Source organism: Protopterus annectens, chromosome 4.part0 (assembly GCF_019279795.1).
Source record: "Protopterus annectens isolate FY-2018-M chromosome 4.part0, PAN1.0, whole genome shotgun sequence".
In the NCBI taxonomy this organism is placed as follows: Eukaryota; Metazoa; Chordata; order Ceratodontiformes; family Protopteridae; genus Protopterus; species Protopterus annectens.
Window position 1 is genome coordinate 617,781,649 of NC_056733.1, and position 14,359 is coordinate 617,796,007.

Here is a 14,359-nt window from a genome sequence, read left to right on the forward strand (position 1 = left end):
CCAGTGGAAATCCTCCCTAAGACTGTGCAAGGTTTCACCAAAAGAAAAATCTTCTGGAGGGGAAGCAGAGGGAATGGAATCCTCTGCATCAGAATCCTCATAGGTGGATAAGGGCAAATCCTGGTAATCAGAAGAAACAGATATCAGAATCCTGATCAGAAGAATCAGAAGGAAAATCAGTTCAAAGCCTCAGAGGGGGAAGGCTGGCTTCCCCTAATTAAAGTAGAAAGGTCTTCAGCCATTCTAAGCATTTGTTTTTTTAGGCATATGGGCCTGACCATGCGGATTTGGATGTTGGTTTTCTAGGCATGGGTTGAGTTTTAGGCCTGGATGAAGAAGATGGCGTCAGTTTAAAATGCAAATGTGTAGGCCTGAATACACGCTCAGCAGCTGGTGCCTGCACAGTGGCTCTGGACCCATCCAAGGTAGAGACATCCACAGGTTTCATAATTGAAGCATCTCGCGACATACCGGACTCTGAATGGGTCTCAGTAGAGACCTGTGAATCTGAAGTAGCGGGTATCAGGGGCCGTGAAAGCACCTCACGGAGTACCGGCGAACTGGTGACTAGCTTAACGGAAGTGTCATCGGCAGTTTTGGACCTATGTGGTCTGTCTCTGTCGTTATCCTTACTTTTTTTGGAATATCCGTAATTGGATGGCTTACCCAAGCCATTTCTGGATAGTTATATCGAGTAACAAAATAATTTGCTGCAAAAATAGACAGACGACAAATAGTTCGGGGGTTGAATAAGGCACAAAAAAAACAGTGAGAGACGTTGTGGTCTGGGCCTAAGCAAGAAATGCAGTACAAATGAAAATCTTTATGAGGTAATTTGCTTTCCACAGGTAAGACAATTGTTAACTTTTACTGACATCGGTTAAGAGCAATAAAAAGGATACACAACGGGGTACTTAGCTTTTTCGAAGACTTCGGTTCTGAAACTCGAAAATGAAAATTTCAGGAGTTGGCCGCCCGGCACTTGACTGCTTCTGCTTTGGACACCGCACGGCAAGAAAGACTGATGTAATGGCATCGGCTGCATGTTTTATACCCCTGACGTCATGGAAGAAGAGACGGCATCTGACACAGGAATCCAAGACTCTGGTATTCAGGCCGGCTGAGGGCTACCTGCAGGCAGATAACCCAAATATAATGACTGCAACAGTGAAACACGATGATCATCTCTAGACATACCAAAATAAGGACTGAGAGTGCTAGGGTTGCACTAAAAGACAAAATGCCAATACCAACAGAGTCCCAATAAAGGGCCAACACTGATACAAAGGATAGCATGTAAATGAAAATTTACTCACCTTTTCCCAAATAATATTGTGAATGTCCAGACAGCACAATAGCTATTCTTCATGGCTAGAATAACAAGGAAAGAAAAAAAAATGCATACGCAAATAGATGATCTAGTCAAGACAGAACTGCATAACCACTTCAAGCATAAAAAAGGGCTTAGACCCAAAAGAAACATGCCCCTGAGAGAACATCAGGTAAGGAGGTTCTCCAGAGAGCACATGAAAAAAATTTCCAGAGGTGATGGCAATGAAAAACCGAGGTTTCCATGATATCAGAGCTCCACAGAGGAGGCTAGCTAAAAATGAGCGCAAGTTAGACCTAAATACAAAACAGTCCCAACGTAGTACTGATTCATGAAACAGTAGCCTCAAAATGATTGTGCCCTTCATAAAGGTTTTACAAACTTTTAGCATTGCCAAGGAGAACCATTTTGGCCCACATAAAAGTTAAACATGGTGCTTCCTTGCGACTGGGTGGAATATCTGGGAGTGTTTTTGGGTCGCTGGACTTGAAGTCGAATATTGTAACCTCTGGAAACTATTCTTTGTACCCATTTGTTTGATGTTATCTGTTGCCAGGCTGATTGGTGGAGGGATAATCGTCCCCAGACTGCCTCCAGAGGAAGGCAATTGGGCCTCTGTTCAGGAGTGCTGGTAGGAGGTACCAGATATCTCTGGCACCTGGTTCTGCAAGCCACCTCTGCCTCTAGGATGACGTCTTCCACTGTTACTTCCTCCTCTGCCCCAGGGGAAATCTTTGTCACATGAGTCTTGAAAAGGCCCTTGGGACTTCTTAAACCATAGCCTCCCACTTCTCTGGTTCCTGGAGTACGGTCGTTGAGGAGTGGAGAAGCATACACCTATGGCAGAAAGGTCTTCCCATCTTTCTCACATCTGGCCAGTGTGTCTTACTTTGGGTCCTAAAAAGGATGATCCACCAAACAGAGCAGTGATGAATGAAGGTTTAAAAGGCTCTGCAAAGTCAAACAAGTGCATCCAGGCGGGTCCCCTGACGGCTATGCCTGAACCTGCTCTTGTCGTCCCTTCTGCTGCATGAGCAATTAGAGCAATTAGCCTGATGGATGAGTTGGAAATTGATTCAAAGGTGGTGAGATGAGAAGTAATCTTATTCTTGGACCCCTTCAGCTACTGCTCCTGAGAGAGTATCTGTGAGCTCTTTGATCAGATCTCTCTGTAGCCTGGTAAAGTGCACCATGTAATTCAAAGACCTGAGTGAAGGTCGAAGCATAAAATCACACTTCCCTAATCTATCCATAGTACTAGACTCCTTGTTAGGAAGATGGATAGTAGAGCATTCCTCAGTAAGTTCCATCTTAGTGGCTGCCGCTATTCACCATGGAGTCTACGGGGATACCCTTAGTCCAATGCTGCTCTTCCTTGGGGGCAGAAAGGATCCGGTCAGGCCTCCTGGGGATCAGTTCAATGGAGTCGGGGAGCTTCCAAGCCCGCTGCTCGATCGGTTTAATGAGCTCATCAGCAGGCAGAGAAATCCAAGAGGTAGAGCATTGGGCATGAAAAGCCTCCAGGTAAACTGACTCCTCCAAGGAAGGCTGGAGGGAAGACCAACCACTCTTCTGTTACAGGATGTCCCCAAAGGAAACATCATCGGGATTGAACTTGTGGAACCTTCCCCCAATTCAAAGTTGGTATCCTCAGTGAAGGACTCCTCTGAGGAGTCTATGTGCTTCCTCTTGGACCTTTTCTTCACAGGGGGATGTTCTGGGGAAGTGTCTGAAGAGGAAACCACCAAAGTGGGTCTTTTGTGCCCTCTGCCTCAGGGATGAGACTGATGGAAGCTCTGGTTGAGGGGAAGTAGAAGTTTGGTCTGACAGGGATGGCAAGGACTTGGAGTCCACAATGGACAAGGCCTTCTCCATGATTCAGAAGGCCAGCCCCCACCCATAGAGGAATGGAAGCCCAGAACCAGAATAGACTCCTTCGGAACCGTGGTCCCATCCTGCACAGAGGTGGCGACCCCCCGAAACAGAAGCCTGGGTCAATACAATGAAAGTCTAAGCAACGAGGGGCATGGAAGGCTCTGAAATTAAGGAAGTCGATCACTGCCCCTCAGAACCAGCAATGAAGTCTCAACCCCCAGGAGGCCTTCAGTTCCAAAAAAAAAAACAGAGAAGCTCAAGGTGAATCTCTTATGGAAAAGAGGTTCTTAACAGAACCGAGGCAGTCGGAGCCAGGTAGGTTGGTGCCGTGAGCTCCCATGTCTTGATAGGAGTTGTAGGAGGAAGGTGAGGCAGGGTCATAACAGGACTGGTCCCGGTGCCAACTTGGCTGGGAACTGAAGTGCAAGATGATCTTCTCATGTCAGGAGCTGATCCACTAGTCTCATAATGTTGGATTCCAAGAGATTATTAGTGGATCGAACAGATGAAGTCAGAGATCATCTAGGGGATATCAGTTCAACAAAGGGGCTTGGTGGTCAGTCCTTAAATGGATCGACTGATGGAGAATATCTACACCTTGGTAAAGGAGGTAAAATTGACTGCTCTGGTAATGATAAACCTCCTGGTGCTGAGGCAGTTGGAGCCAAATCCGTAGATTTAGGTGTTGAGTCTTTCTTGCCATTCGGTGATGAGGGAGCTGTTGACACCGAAGGCTGTTTCAATACCTTTTCAGGCGGTTCTAGGGAGATACTTGGAACCAAGCAAGACCTTTTTTGTTCTTGGAAGAAGAGGAGGAAGAAGATGAACTGGCTTTGGTCCTGGATCAAGAAATGGCCTCTTCAAAATCCCCTTTCAATAGACCTTTCAAAAGGAGTTTGTTTCTCCGTTCAGTGAGTTCTGGTGGAGAACCCATGACATACAGAGCAATTCTCTGTAAGTGTACAACACCTAGACAGTACATGCATGGAACATGCCCGTCCGAATTGGGCATTTTCCTATCGTACTTCTGGCACCTCTTAAATTCATTAGTGCCCTTAGAAGGCTTAGCAGGAACATCTGATTTTTCAGCCATTACTGAGAAAGAGATAACAACCACAAACACACACGTGCACACACTCACTCTACTGGTAAAATAAATAGCCAAGAGGTTTTTTTTGGGGGGGAAGTAGACAAAAGGAGGGGAAATACCAACTATGGTATTCAAGAAATACCTAAAAAGGTACAGGAGAGTTACAACAATGGTGCGTCAAGAGAAAAACTACCAATGATAGAAAGAGGAGCTAGAAAAAGAGCAAAGACATGCTGACAGGAGAAAGCGAGAGGAGCGGGTAGGAGAATAAGTAATCGGAAGATAGATTTAAGAGATTTGACAAAGATAAGAAAAAAACTTACTTTAATCAAAAACCAAAGCTCAAGAGCGCTTGTACGCATCTGACACAAAGTGGCAAATGAGATCTGAAGTAATTTAGAGAGGAGCATTATGGCTACAACCTGTTTCGAGAGTTTGGAAGGTGTGAGCTGAAGAAAATGGCCGAGTCAGTTCCGAGGCTTGGAACCGCACCCACAGTCAAGGATTATGTGAATACTGATGACATCAGATTAGAGTTTTCCATGATATCAGAGCTCCACAGAGGAGGCTAGTTAAAAAGGAGGTCAAGTTAATCAAATACAAAATAATAGTCCCAAAGTAGCACTGATTCATAAAACAGTAGCCTCAAAATGATTGTGTTCTTCATAAAGGCTTTACAAACTTTCAGCATTGTCAAGGAAGAACCATTTTGGCCCACATAAAAGTTAAAGATGGTGACCAAGTGGACTTTGACAAAGGATCAACTAAAACTGAATTAGCCCAAACAGAAAAATGTGCATTTCTCTCATGTTTTCCTTATACTGGGCTTCTAACGAAGAACAGACAATGGAGAAAACCTCCTACAAACAGGCATGATTACTTACTTGCACGGGTCAAACCATGCTAAAGTCCCCACCAACTGTCTGTGAGTAGAGCTTTGAATGATATCAGAATTAATTTCTCCAACTGAGTTATGTAAGTTATGCTTACCATAACAGTAGCTGTTCATATGATCTATGCTGAACTATATGTGCTATATCCTGCCAAGAAAAGAACAGCTGGCCAGCTTCCAAAGTTCCAGGGCACCTTCCACGTGCCCAAACTGTCAAGCAGCTGGATCTGAGCTAAGACAAATTTGGGCAGAAAACCCTTTAAAGCTTTCCCATCAGCAGAGAGAATAAGGGGATGAGGCCTGAAAGGACAGTGCTAGGAGCAAAAAATATATGTCTATACCTTGGTATATAAAACACACCAAAAAACAAGAGGGATGGAGGGAGGGAACAACTACTGCAGCAGTGGTCATTGTCGTAAGTAACATGCATATCTGTAGTAAGTGCATCATATTGATCACTGCTGCAATAGCCTTGGCTATAATGGTAGCTTATCTTGGCTAACTAAATTTGGGAGGTGGAAGGAAGAGAGTCCAGGAGACCCTGGAGAATGGTCCTAGGAAAGCTTGATCTGGACCTAGAGAAGAAATTAAACTTGCAGTGCTTTGTAAAAGTAGGTACAGAGGACCAAGTAGTAACTTATAGAATACTTCTAGAATCCAACCCTTTCCAGAAAGTCAAAGATGAAGGCAAGGCTTTGGAGATCTCTTATGCAAAACCCTTTCCAATAATATTTTGACATAAGACTGCACTGGAAGAGGAGAATCCAGGGGCAGACATGCAAAAATGGCAGATAAGTGAACCTTGATAGAAGAATAATTTAGGACATAGCATAACTCACACAAATATTGTAGAACTGCAGAACCAGAGAACAACTAGCTATGAATGGGTGCTGGTTATGTGTGGATACCAAACTAACTTGCCTCAAATCGAGTTTGCAGACCTAAACCTATATCAAGATCTGCTTATACAATGGAAGGAATCTTTTAGATGTTATATTTGATGAAAATTTGAATATTACAATAAGAAGTAAAGGAAAAAAATTAAATGACAGGGTCTACGTGAGAATCTTTCAGTCACCAGAAAACTGTCGGTGACAACACTGGAAGGGGGACATGGATGATCCAGATAAAGAACAGACATGGATCTATTGTTATGTTAAGTACATAACCTCTGCATCCTTTTTTTGTCTGATTCAACCTTTGAGACAGATTCCCAAGCTGCTAATTATCTAGGTGGTTTAAAGGAAGGACACTCCTATGAATGGTGGAACCAAATGAACATACACTAAGACTATACCATCCAATTTGTAGTAAGATCCAAAAGTATGGACAGTTGACCAATTTGTTGCTACACAAATGTCAGCAATGGGGAGCGTATTCATAAAGGTGGTAGAGGTGGCTACAGCTCTTGTGCAGCGACCTTTGGGTTTCGTTTGTAAGGGTATACCTCTTCATATACACAAATGGTATACACCCTGATAACCATCTCAAGACTCATTTTAGAGAGTCCTTTACCCAGGTTTACTCTTGACAAAGCCGCAAATGGTTGGTCGGATTTCCTGAAGTCTTTCATTTTATGGAGTCAGAATCCGAGTTAATAAACATCTAGCATGTATAAAACATTCTGCTTCATTTGAAAATTTGGGAAAGAATATTGGAAGATGAATAGATTGATACAGATTTTCTTTAGTGGTCACTTTGGGAAGGAAAGATTAGTTAGGTCTTCATGATACCCTCTCTTTGTGGAAAACCAAGTAAGAGGGTTTACAGAAGAGAGCTTGTAGTTCTGAGATCTGTCTGGCTGAAATGAGAGCAACAGGAAGAATTTTCTTCTCCGAAAGAATCTTCAAATCCACTTATGGTGCTGGCTCAAAAGGGGACTGAGTTAAAGCTTGAAGTAAGATGGTAATATTCCAAGAAGGCACTGGGTTCCTAATTGGTGGCCTCAGAAGACAAGTTCTTTTAAAAGATGCTTTAGACATTTTAAAAAGATGCTATAGCAGTATAATTTTGTCCAATGTTATAGCAATCTCAACTATTTATACTTTGATGGTTGAAGAATTAGACCCTTTATGGAAGAGATTGGAAAATATTTTCAAAATAGAGGGAATGGTTGTTGAGAAAGGGTCAACCCTGAGAAAGGATCCAAGCTCTTTGATAAGGCCCAAATGGAAAACCTTGTCTATTTACGATGGCACATCTCTTCTTGGTGAAGAAAGGCTAAAATGACATGAACTACTGATGTAGGTAGCCTGATGTCTCTGGTTATGGTCAAAATTGGAGAAACCAAGTGGTCAATTTCATGGACCTCTGGTCCAGAGGAGGCAATCCAGATGGGTGGCAAAGATTTGGATACTGATCCAACATCCAATGAGAATGTACAAGATGAGGCCACAGGAACAGAAACCAGACTTACCAGGGTAAAAAGGAATCAATGAGGATCACTTTAGGCTTGCATCTTCTTGCTTTTTGGATAAACTTAGTTATTAGGTAGTTGGGAGGAGAACAGGAGTAATGGCACATAGGAGACCTGGGGACATCTGTGGACTACAGCATCCCTTATATTGAGTGTCCATGTAGAGGGATAAGTGCAAAGTAACTGCTGCATTTGTTGTTTAGGTATGAGAGGAAGAGGTCGCAGCAAGGTTGGCCCAGTGGATAAAGATCTGCACTGCCACAGATTTGTTGAGGAACCACTCATATGGAATCAAAATAGTTCTGCTCAGCTTGTCTGGTAATACATCAGAAATCAATATGACGACACTGCCCACTACTTTCCAAAAAAGAGGATAACACTGGATTCCCCCCTGCTTGTTGATGTACCAGACCATTCCCATGTTGTCGGTCTGGACAGAAATCACACCACTGGGGAGAAAGTCCTGAAAAGCCTGCAAGACTGAGAAGACTGGTCTTATCTCCAGGACTCCAGTGTGAAGACTGGCCTCTAGATGTGACCAGGAACCTTGGACGGTCATCCCCTCAAAATCATCCCCCATCCCAGAAGGGAGGTATCCATGATTACAGTTGTTATTGGCCGTGCTGGGAAAAATGGACAGCTCTCCATGACCAATGTGGAAGTTATCCACCATCTAATGTGGCCCTTGCAAATCTGGGTGATACAAATCTTGGCATGTAGTGGATGGGTGTTTTGGGCCCATGGCATGGAGAGAGTCCACTAAAGTACCCTCATACAGTATCTGGCTAGAGAGACTAGCTTAATTATTAAAGCCATTAAACCAAGTACTTGGAGAATTAGTCTTGCTTGCAGAGATGGATATTACCTGGGTGGCAATTAATCAGAGGGAAAGCACCTTAGAGACTATGTGACTGTTTGAAAGGACGCACCTAGATGACATCCTATGAATTATCTGTTGGGTTGAGAGGATTTGACTCTTGGATTGTTTGGCTGCAATTCCCAGGTTCAGCAATCAGCATTAATTGGAGCAGAAGGCCCCAGTGTTGAAGGAGTAGATCCCTGGTCAAAGAGGTGAGGAGCCAATTGTCTAAATATGGGAAAACCTGGAGCCCTAGCATTTAGAGGTGTGATGCTTCTACTGCCATAACTTTGATGGCCACCCTGGAGACTGTGGAGACCGAAGGGCAATGCTCTGAAATAATGGTGATTGACTCCCAGCAGGAAATGGAGAAGTCTCAAACTGTGCCTCTATCTTTAAGTGATAGTAGGCATCCTGAACATCTATAGAGCACATCCAATCATACCTCCTTGGAAGAGGAAGCATGGACTGTAACATGACCATGCATAATTCTGTTTCACAAAATGACTGAGATGACTTTGATCCAAAACTGGTCTGAGATCTCCCATTTTTTGGGTACTAAAAAGAGCCTAGAGTAGACTCCAGACTCTAAATGGTCTAGGGGAACCTGTTGGAAGCCTTTTTTCTAGCAGCTTTTTATTGGAGGAAATGAAAAGGGAATTAAATAGCCTCTGGTTATTATCCTGAGCATCCATGAATTTGTTGTGATGTTCTGTCAGGCTTGTAGGTGCAAGGATAAGCACCCCCCAACTGCCTCCACAGAATGGCAGTTGGGTAAACTTTCAGGAGCCCTAAAAGTTTTTTTTTTTTTTTTGGTAAAGGGGCTGTGAGAACCATAATTGTGGTCCACCTATTCCTCTGAGGGTGATGTCCATTTGAGCAACCTCCTCCACTGCCATGAACAGATGTATCTGCAGGAGGTTCATGGTAATAACCCTGTGATTTTCTAAATCACATTTTCTTAACCACCCCTCTGGTTCCTGGAAAAGGTCCTCTGGAGAGTGGAGAAATTGATTCTTACTGCAGAGAGGGTTTTACCATCCCAGTGACTTCTGGCCATTGAAGGTGGTTTTAAAAGATGTCTTGAAGCCTTCCACAAAATCACAAAGGCACATCCAGGTGTGCAAGCAAATAGTGATGTTGGTGCCCACTGCCCTAGCTATAGCATCAGCTGCACTGGTTAACATATGTATGGAGACACTAGACATAGAATGAAGGGAAGATAGCTGGGAGACCACAGGCTTCTAAACATCTGCAGGTAGGTTACCCAAAATTGACTTGAGCTCTTCAGCCAGGTTCCTCTGGAAATGTGTACAAGGACTAAACAGTTCAGCACTCTGAGAACAAAAGTCACTGAAGTGCATGTCCATTTCCCAAACCTGTATAACAACCTAGATTCTTTATTAGGGGATGGACAAATGAACTTTCTTCAGGCAGTTCTTTCTTTGTGGCTGCTACTACGCCCATGGTATCTATGAGTGGACCCTTGCTACAGGTGTTTCCTGTCCTAGGAGGCTACCAAAATCCTGTTTCTTTGGGATTGGTTCCACCATGTCAGGGTCCTTCCATGTCTATTGGGCTACTAGGTCTATCAAGGGGTCAATGGGTGGTATGATCCAGAATGTAGATAAACTGGTACCAAAGGCTCCAAGGAAGAGAAACACATCTAGTGGTAAGTCATCTGTGGACCAGCCCCCCTCAATGTTTCATGAATTCAAGGATCTCACCAAAAGTGACATCTTCTAAGGGGGATCTATGGGAACCCCCACTCTCATCCAAATCTGTATCTTTGGTGACTGACTCTGTAGAAGAGTCTAAGTGTTTGTTTGCATGTCTGTTTTCTGTGACCTTCTGCTGGGGAATGAGCAGAAGGAGCTGAATCTGACTGGGAGCTTTCATAATAGGCCTCTGAAGACACGGGTATAGACTGTCCCTGCTGACAAGACTGAGTAGAAAAAAACAGGAGCCCCTTGTGGATGAGACGTAATAGAGTTAGAGGGCAATGCTTTTTCCATTGGTCCAGCCAAAGCCCTTTTGAATGCCTTGAAGGCAGAAGTTGCAATTGCTGTAGAGGGAAGTTTCTCTATAACGAACAGCTGAGAAGTAAACTCCCTGGGCTCAATGGGCCTCGACCTATGAGAGCTGTCAAAAGCAAAGGCTCTGAAAAGGAGGGATGGCTCAGACATTTCTCAATCCAGGACCTGGAGTAGAGAGTAAGGAATGTAGCCGGGGTCAAAGTCACTTGGGTTGTCTGTTCCCACAAAGGTGCATCAATAGATCTTGGATCCATAGAAAACAGGTCCCAAAGAGCAGGATGGTACCACAGGCAACATGGGAGGGGTGGTTGGACCCGTACCCAGTCCATTCAAAGTGAATATCACTAAGAAAACCCCAAGCTAAATCTGTGTTTTTAGAAACTTTCTCATCTTCTTGTCAACTTCGAACTCTAATGCTTCTGGATGACCAAGCCACCCTCAATGACGGATGCTGCAGGAGGGGGTCAAGAAAACCTTTTCTTATGTAGAACAGGTGAATATAACTTAGGACTTACCAGATCCAGACAGAAATGGAGGCCAGGCAAGGAAGGTCGGACCTAAGGGGTCCAGTGGATCCAACTTTCAAGGTGACATCAGAACCAGACCCAAAGGAACTGGTGGATCTAGGGACCATTTTCCAGGTTTGTCTGATAGGTTCATAGGAAAGTACTAGGCTAGCTGTCCTTGTGGGCCACTTTAAGCTTAACCAATGTCCATTTTTTATCAAAATAACCCATCCCACCTAGTTTTAGATTGGCCTTACCAATCCCATGGTCAATAATATATATTACCCCTAAAGAGAATAACTAGGATCATACCCTAGGTAATATGAGGGGACAGATGCATAGGCTAAAGTATTTAGGAGCTGCTTCTATTCATTATTAGTACAGGGGTGGTCCTGAGGTAAATTTTCACTTTCCCATCCATAGATCTAAGTTATGCTTAAAAATCTTATATGTTTTTTCTTTAGGCTTGTCTGTCTCTATCTTTGGACTTAGGCTGTTCCACGTTCCTTGCTGGAGACTCTGAGGAAGCAAAGGTCAAGGGCTGAGAAGACCCTGTTACTGGGGGGGACACTTTAGAGAAAGATTTTCTTTTCTAGTTTGAATGGCTCTAGAGCCAATAGAAGCACAGGCTTTACCATCTACTTCCAGGTGTGCAGTGCCCAGGCAGTATACCCAGAGTGTGGGTCCTGCGACACGATCTTATGAACACAGGCAAGGGACTTTAAGACCTTGCAAGTTATCTGATATACTAGATGCATGACCACTAATAGAAAAAAAACTGTTATAAACCCTGAGTAACTAACAGCAATAATAACAATGATAATCATCATCACAACGGTAGCAAGACACTACAGAAATATCCTAATAAATATTATCTAAACTACTGTCCTAAACTAGCAAAACAAATGCACGCTAGAAACTAACATTTTGCAACCATCAAAAAGATGAAAAAAAAATTCCCTAAAGGAAACAGGTAAGACAGGAGCTATCAATAGCTATAAAGACTAGAAACTACCAATCATCCTAACAGAATAGAAGTCTGAAAAAGATAAGCTTATCAGAGAAGCCTTCTTACACATGACTGAAAACTTCGGGTGGCAAACGAGATCTGAGCTAACTTCGTGGGGAGGAGGGAATTATGGGTAGGACAGGAGCCAGAGCCTTGGCTACACAGCATTAGAACAAAATACCAAGGTCAGATCTGACATCATAAAGGTTGAATCAGATGAAAAAGATAACATCGGATCAGTGCATTATTGCTCTGTAAGCCAACAGGTAACATAAATAGCTGTTCCATTCAGAAGTCATGATCTAATTTTGTTGCAAGTTCCCCTGTGTTCAATGAACATCACATCAATTACATTAACACAATGAAGCCAAAGACATTTTTCGACTAAACGTAAGAGTCAGAGGGCTGTATAAAATTTCCTTTACAAAACACTCAAAACTTAACATTTGTTAGGTAGCATTTTATTACCTAGTAATTTTACAAGTCTAATGTCAGCAGACGGGAATAATGCCCTGACTGTGCCACAGACACCTGGGGTTCAATTATAAACTTGAATGCTGGAAAAACTTTCAGGAGAAGGTGGAAGTGAACACAAACATTCTCTGGAGGGTGGGGACTTGGTGGCTATAACCATCTACTTCCACCAAGTAAAGACTTCTCTGTTACACTAAAGAGGCAGACCAAGGATATAGACTTTAGCCCTACCAAACCAGTGATGGCAGCACTGTGTGTGTGTGTGTGTGTGTGTGTGCGTGTGTGTGTGTGTGTGTGTGTGTGTGTGTGTGTGTATGTTTGAGGAAGCATGTACACAAGGGAAGGATATAGCAGGGCCCTGTGGTGATGTGACATGTTTTTTCCCCAGACACCAAGACTAGGTTAGGGTCTTAAGCAGTAGCACCCTGTTGGATGCCTAAATAATGACCTCTGCAGTCAAAGGTCACCTTGCAAGAGTGAGTTAAGGCTGGATACTGCTCTTGCTCTGCTGGGAATAAATGGTCTAATAGACTGCTAAGACAGCTAATGGTCTGCAGGCAAAAGGGCCTCCCCTCCCCAAAAGCATGCACACAAATATATAGAAACAAAAAAAAAGATCCAAAGTGATTGAACTCTTTTCCAGCAGGCATTAGAAGCACTAACAGGGCTCAGTAAAACAGTGTAAAAGACTGTCCCACTGACATTTCTGGGTTATATTTAAACAGCACCTTATATGGCTCATTGTGTATAGGCAAAATGTCCAACAACACTGCTGGTAACTTGAGTCTGGACACAGGTGCTGGACAAGGGTAAATCTAGGAAGTTTAGTTATAGAGAAAGGGGGGCAAACACAAAATGGATGATGGACAGATCTCTTTTGCTGGTAGAATTTGGAGATAGGTGTGCATGACTGAGTACTGCTCCATCATGATTATGTACAAATCATACGTGGATGCATTACAAGGGGCAGCAAGGGTGACAACTTGCCTGTAGCATGTGTATCACTGCTATAAATGGGGTGGCAGAACCTGAAGATGAAGTACTACCTTGAGAGGCAGAATGAAAGCTCTTTCCTGGAGAGATGTGCAATAAAAGAAACTCACCAGACAGAATGGGCAACCAATATAAGCTGAACCTTATCGGGCTGCTTAATAAGTACTTAAGACTTTTTATATGGATCACTGTTAGTACAGAGTCTACAATGCATAAATTATATAAATGAAGCAAAAGTGATCTTCATAATGGTTTGAACAATGGGATGGGGAGCCTTGGGGGGCGGGGGAATAAAAAAATCAAGCATGGTAAAACAATAGTTATGAAGATCCAACATAAAGTTAGAAAAATAAAATCATTGTATACAAGTATGCAAGGCTTTATTAGGTCTGGCTTTGCTGAGGCGAAGATAATCAAGTCTAATCCTGTGAACCACACCTCACTCTTGAGAGCTTGCTTTAATATGCATCTTGCAGTTTTAGCAAGTCATCCTCGCAGTCGAACAGATGGATTTCAATGGATCAGGCTTGACAGACTGGGAGTTGAGGAAACCAGCCTCATCAATAAACACGGCACCATTATACAAATATTGTAAATGCTGTTTACCTTTAGGATAAATTCATTTATTTTCAAAGACAGCAGTCTCCCACTGAGATATGCTGGATCCTATCTCAGCAAATGACAGACACAGAACCAATGCTGGAAAGGAAACTAATCCATCAAGTTCACATATAAATGTACTCACAATGTACAAATACACACACAGTTGCTGGGATGTGGCAGAAAACTTGAGACACAAGCAAAAATCCATACAAACACAGGGAGAACATGCAGACTGCCACATAGAAGGCCCACTAATTTGGAAATGAAGCAGAAAAC

General features: G+C 43.2%; 1 protein-coding gene across 1 annotated transcript in view; it reads right to left on the minus strand.

Moving 5' to 3' along the window:
* LOC122799482 (N-lysine methyltransferase KMT5A-A-like) overlaps positions 1 to 14,359 on the minus strand; it is a 584,753-nt gene that overhangs the window by 23,280 nt on the left and 547,114 nt on the right. The window lies entirely within an intron of this gene.